This window comes from Helobdella robusta (genome assembly GCF_000326865.2).
Source record: "Helobdella robusta unplaced genomic scaffold HELROscaffold_10, whole genome shotgun sequence".
NCBI classification, from domain to species: Eukaryota; Metazoa; Annelida; class Clitellata; order Rhynchobdellida; family Glossiphoniidae; genus Helobdella; species Helobdella robusta.
Window position 1 is genome coordinate 1,271,402 of NW_008703571.1, and position 13,369 is coordinate 1,284,770.

Consider the following 13,369-nt stretch of genomic DNA (forward strand, 5'->3'; position numbering starts at 1 on the left):
TTCAACAGAACTAATTAAACTAATTTTATAGCATAACTAACGATATCTTAGTATGTTTTCGGATCATGAATATTGGTTAAATCCCAATGTAAAAATATGCCACAACCAATTTACTTCATTTTACTTATTTTACATTTAATTCATTTTCACCGACTTACAAACTGACCCACCTGATATTCTGTCGCCACAAACCGGGCAGGAAGGATCGGTGGAAGGTGAGGAGGATGTCACCACGGCATTGTCATCAAGCACATCACTGTTTTGCTCTTTCGCTGCTAATTGGTACAAAACTTGTCTAGGACTTTGAACTAAGAATGCAAAATTTTGTTGTTGGTCTTGAGTCTGACCACTTAGTTGGTTTAATAATTCGGCTTCATGATTATTTAATGCTATGCAGGTTTTTTGATCTTCTGATAACGAAGCAATCGGTAGAGTTAAGTAATTATTTTTAGTCAAGTTATCTTGATTGATTAGAACAACATTTGCAGATTGACTGGTCAGATCTTGGTTTGGGAAGTTTGTTTGTGGTTCTGTCTTCAGAATGGTGCCAGCCTCAGGGTTGTAAAAATTCTGGACTATGATGAATGTTGAATTGTTCTGTATAAATTTAAAAAAATTTTAAATAGAAACATGTCAGCAAAACTGTAAGAAAAGTTTTTTGAAAAAATAATAGTCCAAGATTTTTCTGGTAAAAATAATAACATAACAATGATTATAATAAGACCTTAGGTTTTTTAATGAATAAATTATATGAAATTATAAACAATTCTTTTATAAGCCTTTCTTTCAATGGCATCAACACACTATATGCATAAGACCATGAATTACACAAATGACATGCAAGTGATCATGTGGATTTGGATCTCCATGCATTCAAACCAAGTCACTAGAATACAAGGCCAGACGTCTTTACCATTACACTCCACCATCTTGCAGCCCGTAATGTCAATGATATATAATACAATACATAATGGATAACTTTCATTTGGCAACATTATTACCATTAATTACTTAACATTTATATTACATTTTTTGCTTAGAATAACTATTTATACCACTACTAAGTATACGAACATATACTTTTTTTAGAACAATTTTTACATAAAAAACCAGCCAGAATCAAAATAAAACCATTCACTTCTACAAAAACAAACTTGGAACATATTTTGCGAGTTGTCAGTGCTTGAAATGGTAGGTAGTTTGTTGTTATTGGGTGATCTAATAAGATGACCAGATGACAATGTTTCTGTGATTGCCTGCAACAAAGCTGGAGATATTCCGACAGCAGTTGTTGACGACATGGTTATTCAGTCATTAGGGAAAGATTAATTAGTGGTGCATTTTATAATGTAGCATTTGAAACGTTCCGGTATTTTAAGTTTTTTTTGCTGGGGATTTGTTTTGTTTGAACAAACGAATAGCATGGGACTTTTTTATTTTACGTAACGTAATTGCCATAAATTTATGAATCTCTGTAACTGATCAAAATCTTTTTATTCGAATTTTTTTTATAAATTTTAAACGCAACAAAAACGCGCAGCTTTTAAGACGGGAAAAACTTTGTAAATTCCAAAAACGAAAAAAATGAAAAACGGCCTTGAAATGTTGGCCTGGCGGAAGCAAACATGCATAGACAATTTAATTATTTTTATATTACACTGACCAAGGGGAGGCCTATTTACCAGCATACAACACTTTCTTATGGGTTAAAGCAGGGATATGCAAAGAACCTCAATTTTTTCAACTTTTAATTATTTTCAGTAATGTCTCCCCTTGCTCCAAACCAAATAACTAGAATAATAGGACTAATCGATCAATTCGATCTATCGGTCGGGCTATTTGTCGTGCTTGGATTGTTGGCTTACGAAATTGCATGGATTTTAACGAGCAAGCTAAATGAAATATTTACTTGATTTAATATGCTAAAAATATTGTAGTAATTCTATTTAATTTTAATAATGATTAATAGAATTATGTATTATTAAATTATTTTTGTTAATTTAAATATAAAAATTGCTTTTGGTCCGGTGAAATCCGGTGGCTTACTGAAGCCGAAGGTTGGCTTAGTAGGATTGAACTATAGTCACCCTTTTTTTTACACTATTCGATCATGTTAAAAATTGGTTTGCTTAAGAAATAAACGGCCTAAATAAATCAAAATTGTTATTTGAACAACTATCCTTATTATATTCAATGAATATTTTACATTCTGCTGGTGCTTATAAGAAACTGGCTGCTGAAATCATACGTTGGCTTACAGCAGTGGCTTACAGGGTTTCATAGAACTCTTACGATAGCACTTTTTTGTACATATAATGATTTAAATAAATCAATATATTCATATCACAATTATTTTTGTCAGTATAAATATAGAAATTGCTTTTGTCAGGTGAAAAACAGTGGCGTACTGAAGCCGTAGGTTGGCTTAATCGGATTTTTTCTCATGTATACAATACTATGAGATAAATCAATCAAACAATCAGTCAGTCGGTCGGTCGGTCAGCCAGCCAGCCACTCAGTCAGTCAATCAATCAACCGATCAATCAATCAACTAAATAGAATGAACCAAATAAACAAAAATAAAAACAAAAATAATAAAAAAAGTTTGCAAGGCCTGTTCAAACTCGAACAAACAGTTAACCATACAGATCTACAAACAATTTCTAGATTTTAGTAAAGAAAGAAAAACACAGTAGTTGCTTTTATTCGAATTCATTCAGAAATGAAAAGTGACGGTTAATTAAAATTTTAAAATATCAATTTTTTTTAAAATTCGTATTTTAAATAAACAAATATAACAAAATATCGACCGATAAAATTAATTATTATCCATTATTATTATTATCATACACACTCCTTAGAAGTTCTCGAAGGATAATAAACCACGTAACATGAACATTTAGTAAGAACATTTCACAACATATCATAATGACTAAATCAACATACTAAACAGAAATAATTTATACATGCATATATACAAAGTAAATCAAGAAATATCCAAAAATTATATAACCAATTTAAAAAAAAACTAGAAACCAGTCAACATTTAATAAATAAATAGACATTATTAAAAAGATTGTTCAAAAAGGTACAATTTAAGGCGACGACGAGAATGAAATGTAGTTTGTTTTGTTGGTGCGGTGTTGTGAAGCGAAAACAAACACATCACACAAAACTAGTAAGAAGTCGCAAGAATAATAGTCAGTCACCTACCTATAATAAAATTACTCTCAGGGCCCTAGCTTACTTATAAACATTGACTCAACTCACTTACCTACAAATTTGTATTTCTGGTTTTAGATGTTTCAAGTATTTTATTTAACATATTTTAGCGTTTTTATTTTACTTGAAGCTTTTTAACTAATGTTAAGCCCTAGCCTACCTATAATTGTTTAACTCATCTCAGTCCCTAACTTACCTATGAATTAAATTAAAGCCCGGTTCACGGTAAAGAAAATAGAAAGTTGAAGAGAAACATAGCAACAACGACACCGAATGAATGGATGTTGTGTATGTATGTGTTGTATTGATGTGTGTGTATGTAAATGTGCGGGCGCGCACTCTCCAGAAACTTCACTCACTACCGACGAACCGACCGTCATCTGACACGCATCGATGGAATGAATTTGACCGGATACTGAAAAATAAATTGAAAAAAAAATTAATTCACTAAAATAAAAAACAAGCAATTGGAAAAAATAGGCAACTTATCTTTTTGAGATAACACTCAATCTTTGTTCAAATTCGAGTACTTTCAAAGGTACAATGAAACAAAAACAAATTTACCTTTAACATTATCTTCGATTTGTCATCGGAACGATCATCATGAGACCACCATCTGAAACGTGCTGACGCCCACCACAGCCCACCTCTCATCATTCTGTAGACAAGTTTTTATTAATTAGCGAAGTAGTAAATGAAGAAACAAAGGAATGAACGAATAAATGATTAACTGAATGATTGAACGATTGGTTGAATGAATAAATTAACTAATTAATTAATCAACCAATGATTTAATGAATGAATAGAATGAATCAATGAATAAATTAACTGAGGAATAATTTGAAAGATAGTGATAAAATAAATGAATGAATGAGAAAAATAAAAAAAAGAAACTAAATCATAGTTCAAAAACCGTCGTTGTTTTTATCTTCGAATTGTCATCGGAACGATCATCATGAGACCACCATCTGAAACGTGCTGATGCCCACCACAGCCCACCTCTCATCATTCTGTAGACATTTTTTTAATAGCGTATTAGTAAATCAAGGAACAAAGGAACGATCGAATAAATGATTAACTGAATGATTGAATAATTGGTTGAATGAATGAGTGAATGAATTAATTAATTAATAAATCAATGATTCAATTAATGAATAGAATGAATTAACGAATCAATTAATAGAAGAATAATTTAAAAGGTTGAGTGATAAAATGAACGAATGAGAAAAATAAAAAACGAAACTAAACCTTACTTCAAAAATCGTCGTTACTGTACTTTCCATTGCACCGACCACCACCATCTGGTCGGCACACAAAATACCATCCGAACTTCAGAGTATCAGTCCAACAGCCAACGAGCTGATTCTTCCTACACCACCATCATCATATGTAAATCATCATGAGACCACCATCTAAAACGTGCTGACTCCCACCACTGCCCACCTCTCATCATTCTGTAAACAAAATTTTTTTATTTGCGTAGTAGTAAATGAATGTTAGAATCTTAGAAGCAAAAAAAATTAAATTATAAAATGAAAATAATGTCAAATAAATAAAATTTTAAAATAATAAAGTAAGTAAAATGTAAAAAAAACTTACCGTCGTCCATTCGACAAAGGCAGAATGTTGAATGCGGTCCGGTTCCTACGTTGTCCTCCAAAACTGGTGCCAGTCCAGTTGTTGTTGAAACACAGCCCGTGTTGATGGAGAGAGATAGAGAAAGAGTAGATTCTCATCAGAAAGCTTAGCGGTGCCTGCATCTCAAATTGCTTAATAAAAATAATCCTATCTACCTATTCAATTACCTTAACTAATCTATATTAAATTGTTAATGGTACGATAGTCGAAAGTCCCCCTTCATTCTCCCTCCTTGCACAGAGGTTCACCGACAGCCAGGGCACCGGATAGAAAACCATTGCCGTGCGGATAGTAGACTATTGCCGTGCGGATAGTAAACCATTTGCCGTCCGGAAGCCGTGCGGGTAGTAGACTATGGCCGTGCCGCATGGTAAATCATTACCGTGCAGATAGTAAACCATTGCCGTCCGGATAGTAAACCATTGCCGGTACACCACTGGCCACCAAGGCTTACCTCTGACAACAGACTTCGAAATTCAGAGTCTATCGGCTATCGTACCCTCAACTTACCTATTCATTACAATTAAGCCCTAGCTTACCTCAAATTACAAAAAAACTCAAGAGCCCAATTCATTTGCCAATCGGCACCCACCCCACCACCTACGTAATGCCTTGGGCTCCAACTTAGTAATAATAATATAAAACTTAAACCCCAAATCTATTAATGAGTGTGTGTTACAACATAGCCTTAACTTACCTATTCATTACATTATGGCCCGAGCTTACCTAAAATTACAAAACTCAAGAGCCCAATTCATTGGCCTTTCGGCACCCACCCCACCACCTACGTAATGCCTTGGGCTCCAACCTAATAATAATAATGTAAAACTTAATAATTAACCTACCTATCGATACACTTACAGCGTTTATTTAATTTAAATTACAAGATTGTTCCTAGAATTACATTATTGCCCTTAACTATCTATGAAATTAAATTACTCTCAACCTTAGTAATAATAAATTAAAATGTGTAATGAAAATAAAATAACGCTCAAATACTAATATGTGTTTATGTATGTATTTGTGTGTGTGTGTATAATACGCTGATGCGTGTAATGTGGGTGCGAGAAAAAATAGAAGAGATAAACTTACGCTGCCTACCTATTCAACTGCATTAGTGTTGGATGCTTCCTATCTATCCTACCTACAATTAAAATTATGCCTATCTAACCTACCTATATAGCTACTTAATGTAATTGTGTGTATGTGCGTGTGCGTGTGAGCATTCTTACTTAATATTAAATTACAGAGAAAAACAGAGAAAAAATAATAAAACGTATCCCAGCCAGGCGTATCTTCTTTGCCACTGAATGAACGAACGTAGCCTGACATCTTCTACGATGAATTCCTTTGGAAGCTTCAACCTGAATAAAATGGATGAAATGAAAAAATCTTATTTATTTGACTAATTTAAATGAAAATAGAAAAACGAGCCGCGGTGAAACCCGCCGGAAAAGCCAGCCAACTGGCAAAAAAAAGAACCGCAAAGAAACCGTAAAACGTACCCCAGCAGGGCGTGCATTCTTTGCCACCGAATGAACGAACGTAGCGTGACATCACATCCATTCTCATCGTCCACGATGAACTCCTCTGGAAGCTTCAACCTGGATAAATGAACCTGAAAAACCTAAATGAATGGAAAAATCTTATTTATTTAATTTAAATGAAAATAACCGCAAAGAAACCGACCGGTCGGCAAAGAAAAGAGAAAAGAAGAGCAAAGAAAGGTATCTATATAGGATTTATGCTCTATATAACTCTATATAACTCTATATAACTCTATATAACTCTATATAACTCTATATAACTCTATATAACTCTATATAACTCTATATAACTCTATATAACTCTATATAACTCTATATAACTCTATATAACTCTATATAACTCTATATAACTCTATATAACTCTATATAACTCTATATAACTCTATATAACTCTATATAACTCTATATAACTCTATATAACTCTATATAACTCTATATAACTCTATATAACTCTATATAACTCTATATAACTCTATATAACTCTATATAACTCTATATAACTCTATATAACTCTATATAACTCTATATAACTCTATATAACTCTATATAACTCTATATAACTCTATATAACTCTATATAACGATGCATACTACCACATTCAATCAATAAAAATCCCACTAAAACCAGGAACCACCGCGTACCTGCTGAATGTATGATGAGAAACAAAACAAAAAAAAAACACAAAACAAAAATCACACCACCAAGTAGAGTAAAAGAATAGGAGTCCCTAACCTACCTATATAACTAAATTACCTTATGCCCTAGCCTACCTATATAATAAATTAATTTTTACCTTACCTACCTATGCTTCATTAACTTAACTCAAGACTCATGAAGAAAGAGAAAAAGGAGTAAAACAGAACATAAAATACTACCACATAAACAAACATGATGTATGTATGTATGTATGTGCAACCGCTAAAGAACCCACCTAAAATATAAAAAAATACAACATACAAACACACAAACCACAGACATGCAAACTCTATATAACTCTATATAAAATAAAATTAAATAAAAATAAATAAATTAAAAAAATATAAATATAAAAAAATGAGATCAGGCACTCCGACTCGAGCGAGGCAGAAATGCCTGATCTGATTTCAACGTTTTTTCAGCTCCTATTTATACTCGTTTCAACCATACATTTTCATCATTTCAATCATTCACATCAATAAAAAACTTATTTAATGTATGTACTACACTATTATACAGTCTTAACCAAAATGCTAACCGTACTAAATTGAAGTCATCGAACGAACGCCTTCGAAACTTTCTGGTTGGCTTGTTGAATCTGCTATATTGCTTTTCATATAAACATAATCTAATATAATATAATTATTTGTATACATAGATTCCAGTTACTTTATATATATATATAATAAAAATTCATTATAAAAGCAACAGTAATCAGTGCTATATATGTCAGCACGCAGCTCAAATTTTTCGGGGAGAATTCAAAATTGTTTGAGACCACACCTTGCTTAACATCCAATTCCAAGCCGAGCCAAGCCAAGCTGAGCCAATATGCATAAATTCATTATAAAAAACAACAGTAGCCATTACTATATATGTACGCACGCAGTTCAAATTTTTCGGGGAGAATTCAAAATAGTTTAAGACCACACCTTGCTTAACATCCGATTCCAAGCCGAGCCAAGCCAAGCTGAGCCAATATGCATAGATTTATAAGCGCTTTTATATTAAAATTTTGCTCGTTTTTTAAACGAATATCCCAATATAACAAATTCTCCATCCTGTTTTAACTTTCTTTGATGCTTTTTAATCAGTCAGGTCACAAAAATCATTAGTGATATCGCAATGAAATCAATTTGAAATTTTTTTTTAATTATTGATAAAATTTTTAAATTGTTGATAAAAATAACTAGTATATATAGTGTAGTAAAACGTTTAAAATTTTCTGAGAGAATTTAAAATAATTTGAGACTACACCATAACACAATTGTACAATTTGAATGTGTAAATACAACATTATAAATGTATTATAACTACATGTCTATTTCTTTATTTAGTTCTGTCTGAGTATATTTTGTCAAATTTATTTGATAGGAATTGAATATAACCTTTATACCGGCTGATTAACTACCATGCAGTAAAATAACTACTGTTGACACCATTTCCTCCAACGATTTCGCAACGAATTGCCCATACCATATAATTAGAATAAACTCTTCCAATCAATGTTTAAATTTTTATATTGTCATTTATTCTTTCGTTTTTGTTTCTGTACTAATTTTCGTGTCAGATACAATAATTTAGTTTTTAAGTAAATTTTCATTTTCGTAGCTATACACAAACATGCCTACCTGTTGCATTAAAAATTGCATTAATAATAAATAGAAATGAGAAAATTTCTGATGCATCTTTTCACAGGTTTATTTTCAAATTAAATTTACACTAAAATAAATGTAACAATATCCCTATACTCATTGAATAAAACTATTTTGTTTTACAATTACATATATTTTATTTATAGACTATTATAATTTATAATGCTATCATGGATTACCATTTTATTATTAAAAGCAATACTTAAGAAATGCACAAGTTTCTGTAACAGTTCATAAAATTTCAGATTTCCTCAAAATGTAAAAATGCAAAACGATTGGATTAAGTGCATCAGACAGGAAATAAATGATTTCAAATGGCTTCCATCAAAAAATGCAAGAATATGCAGTGACCATTTCTGTAATAAAGATTATAAGGGTTATGATGGAGAAAGGAAGGTAATGCTGAAGAAAGCATTCCCATGTTTTCAAGTTAGTTATATTTATATGTCATCAGTTACACAAGAAAGCAATTCACATCATCATTGTAAATTGCAACATTCTTATCTATACAAAAAATATAAAATGCATTCAACAATATTCCATGTATTTTATTAAAACTTAGAAAGGGCATAATGACATTGTGAATAATAAACCCTGCTTAGGACTGGGATCATCATCATCATACCAATTACCATTACAAGTAGAGTCAATTTTATATTAATGCTTAACAAGTTAACTAAATTGGCATAATCAAGTTTTTATATGAAATACACATCAAGTATTTAATGTAACAAATAAATTAACAGAAAAATTTCTGGAAAAGTTAAAAAAATTAGAACATATGACTCTGATCAAAAATCATTCGCGTTGACACTGCATTTGTATGGGCATAAGGCATATGATTATCTTTGGACAAATGGCTTACATCTTCCTCACACTAGGACATTAAGAAAGTAATCTTGTCATACCTGTTCAATAATTTTAATAAGATTGTTTTAAATAACTATTCTCAATGTCATTTTATTAACACTACATTAAAAGGTGGCTACAAAACATTGATGGTATGCCTGGGGTGATTTCTACAAACCTTATTGACTAATGGTGATGGGGATCCTCTGGAACTGTAGGATCATGACATTCAATCTAGTCATGGATTGAGAAATCAATCCTTGATATATTTGATAACAAACATTTATTATAATATAAGAATGAAAAAAAGATGTAGGTGTAAGGCAAAATTTTACTGGAACTATTATTTTTAGCAATTTATGATTTATTTTTTTATTTATGACTTTATCCATTTTCAATGATACCGATATTTTTAATTATTATTATCCAAATTATACTCATGCCTATATAAATTAATTTGATTGTGGCTATTTCTATGCTTAATTATTTTATTTACTTGCCATAGGTATGCACAGAATTTAATAAATTAATGATAATAATTAATAACACAACATTCTAAGTGCATAAAATATAATAAATTAAAAGTACAATTTTTACAAACCTCATTGGTTATGGTGATGGGGATTCTTTAAAACTGAATGATCATGATCTAACAAGTCATGGACTGATGAATCACTGGAATCACACATTATCTTTAATAATGTGTGATTCCAGTGTGATTTAATAACAACATGTACTACAATTTAAGAATAAGGAATATTTTGTAAAACATTAAATGAAAATAATTTAGTTTGAATCACTCATAATTAATAAATTTTAATTAAATTGCAAGTTAGCTTGGGGAGTTTGAAGCTTGAATTGAACAAATTACAAAATTGTTTATTTTATAAAATTGATTGGTAAGTTGTTTAATATATTTATTTAATTTAGTATATTTTTTATTCCCAGACCTAAGCATTGTAAATAAAAATTTTAAAACCAATCAAGCAATAGAATTTAGGATCTTAGGAACAAGTGCTGTTAGTCGTTAATGTAGTAGTAGTATGTAGTAGTGTAGTGGTTGGTAGTTTCTAGTAGTCTAATCTGTTAATGTTCGTTAGTGTTTTCTGTTATTTATTTCAATTAGTAATTAGAATCAGTAGAGTTTAGTTTTAGTTTAATTATTAAAGTTTAGTAATTTAATTACTAATTAGTCGTCATTTAGTGTTGTTACAGTTAATCTTAATGAGTTAAGCGTTGTTGGTGGTTCACAAAAAATTTTTTTTATTTAAAATGCAAAAAGATACTTAACCGTCATACAGCAATATCTATCCTAAAACAGCATCTAGTATCACCTTTTAAAACATTTTGAAATTTTAAATAAAAGCAATATTCCGAAATTAGTAAATATACGATCGTAACTTTTGACTTGGGCGATAAAAAATCACCCTCCAATTTCCCTCCGGAAGTAAGCTCCTTGTTCGACCGTCAAAAATGAGCGAAGGCCGTTATATTTATTCTAATTATATGACACTGACTATTTCAACTCTATTTCAACCACTTTAATCAAATAAATATAATCTATTTGTAATAACTGGACACTGTTAAGCATAAATCAACAATTGTGGTACAGACAATTTTGGAAATCTGTAAATTAAGTTTTGGAGTTCTCCAATGTCTCCTGTTCATACAAAAGCATCCCTTCTGTTTTGTTTCATGTTTATATCTATTTCTTTATTTAAATCAGCATCATTTCATTCTCATCTGCACTAAACGATCGACAATTTATCAGCAACCTAAAATTTACGACGGTTCTGTCTCTAACTTCGATTCCTCTCTGTTAAGAAGTGGGACGTCTTTCATTATTTTTCTAACTCCTTCCAATTAGATGAACAGTAGTCAAGTTGGTTCGATTTTATGTGTACTAGAAGTTAAGGTTTTCCAGCCTGGATTTTTATTTATTTAGTTTCGTACCTTCCGTTTCTGTTTCTTGGCTTCTGTAATAGGCAATCATTATCGTTCTATCTTCATACATTAAACAATGAAAGACAAAAAAAAATCATCCAATTTTTAAACCTTGTATAAATTTTTTAGCAAATCATAACAAAACAACTCAGAAAAGATGTTCAGATGCTTTTAAAAATCAAAACATTTGAAAAAAACGGTTTTTTATTATTATATTTATAATTAAAGCAACGCAAGAAAGATGTGAAACATTTAAATATTGTAACAAATTAATTACTCAAATCAATAAAATATGACGCCATATTTAAAGTGTGGCGATAAATAATAAAATTAAAATTATTGTAATTGTAGATGGATTCATAAATACATTCAGCCATTCAAAATCAATGACGTCCTAAATGCTGCTAACGGAAATTGAAAGTGGTAAATATGACAAAAAATCCGCAATCAAATCTGCTACATTAGTAAATAGGGATGTACGTTTACACGTACACACACACACACATCCACACACAGTCTGTGTTTATACATTCACACACAAATATTAATATCTATATGTATAAGCATTAACATGTATTTTGATACTTGTAACATTATGTATGGTATAAATATATTTTTTTTTGGCATATACGATAAAAAGTAAAATTCTCTCTCTCTCTCTCTCACACACACGCACACTAACACACACACACACGCAGACATATAAAATACATACACTGGTCATTTTAATGTAAAATTATATTAGTGGAATGAATGAATGAATGTGTTAAATTATTTCAAATTGAATTAAATAAATAAAATATTTATTTTTTCATAAAGAAATGCGATAAAAACATTTAGCGCTTGAGCTACGGTTTACTATTTGTATTATAATATCAGTGAGTATAATCGTAGATGCTGATGATGAAAATGATAACAATAACGACACTAGAATTGATGATGATAACTTGATGATGATAACTTGATGATGATAACTTGATGATGATAACTTGATGATGATAACTTGATGATGATAACTTGATGATGATAACTTGATGATGATAACTTGATGATGATAACTTGATGATGATAACTTGATGATGATAACTTGATGATGATAACTTGATGATGATAACTTGATGATGATAACTTGATGATGATAACTTGATGATGATAACTTGATGATGATAACTTGATGATGACAACTTGATGATGATAACTTGATGATGACACTTTGATGATGATAACTTAATAATAAAAACTTGACGATGATAACTTGATGATGATAACTTGATTATTATTACCATCAGCGTTACCATCAAACATTTGTGGCTAAAGAGGATGCTGATAATAATGAGATGATTGTATTTGGTATATTATTATCATCGCTATCTGTTAAACTTTTAACAAATCGAAGCTATCACCCTTGCGTTAACTATTTAAAATGGTCATAACATGAGTGAACCAGTAAATGCTAAGATGATGACGATAATGTGAGTAAATGATTGAAACGTTAAAAATGTGAGTAAAAGAATGATTAAGAGTAAAGACGATGACAATATGAGTGAGTGAGTAGAACTGGTCAAAAGTAAAGAAGTTCAACGTAGACGTACGCACGGCATAACGCACATCTGGCTGCTATGCTAGCTGGATATCCTGTGAAAATGACTAAAGATGGGATTGACGATGAGGACAACGACGATGAATAATGATGACTGAGATGGCGATGATTTAAATAATCATCATCACGATAATACGACTACATACATAAAATGATCAGACCATTATGATGAGGTTATTAAACGAACGTACTATTATGGCGATGATGGTTATAGCGAT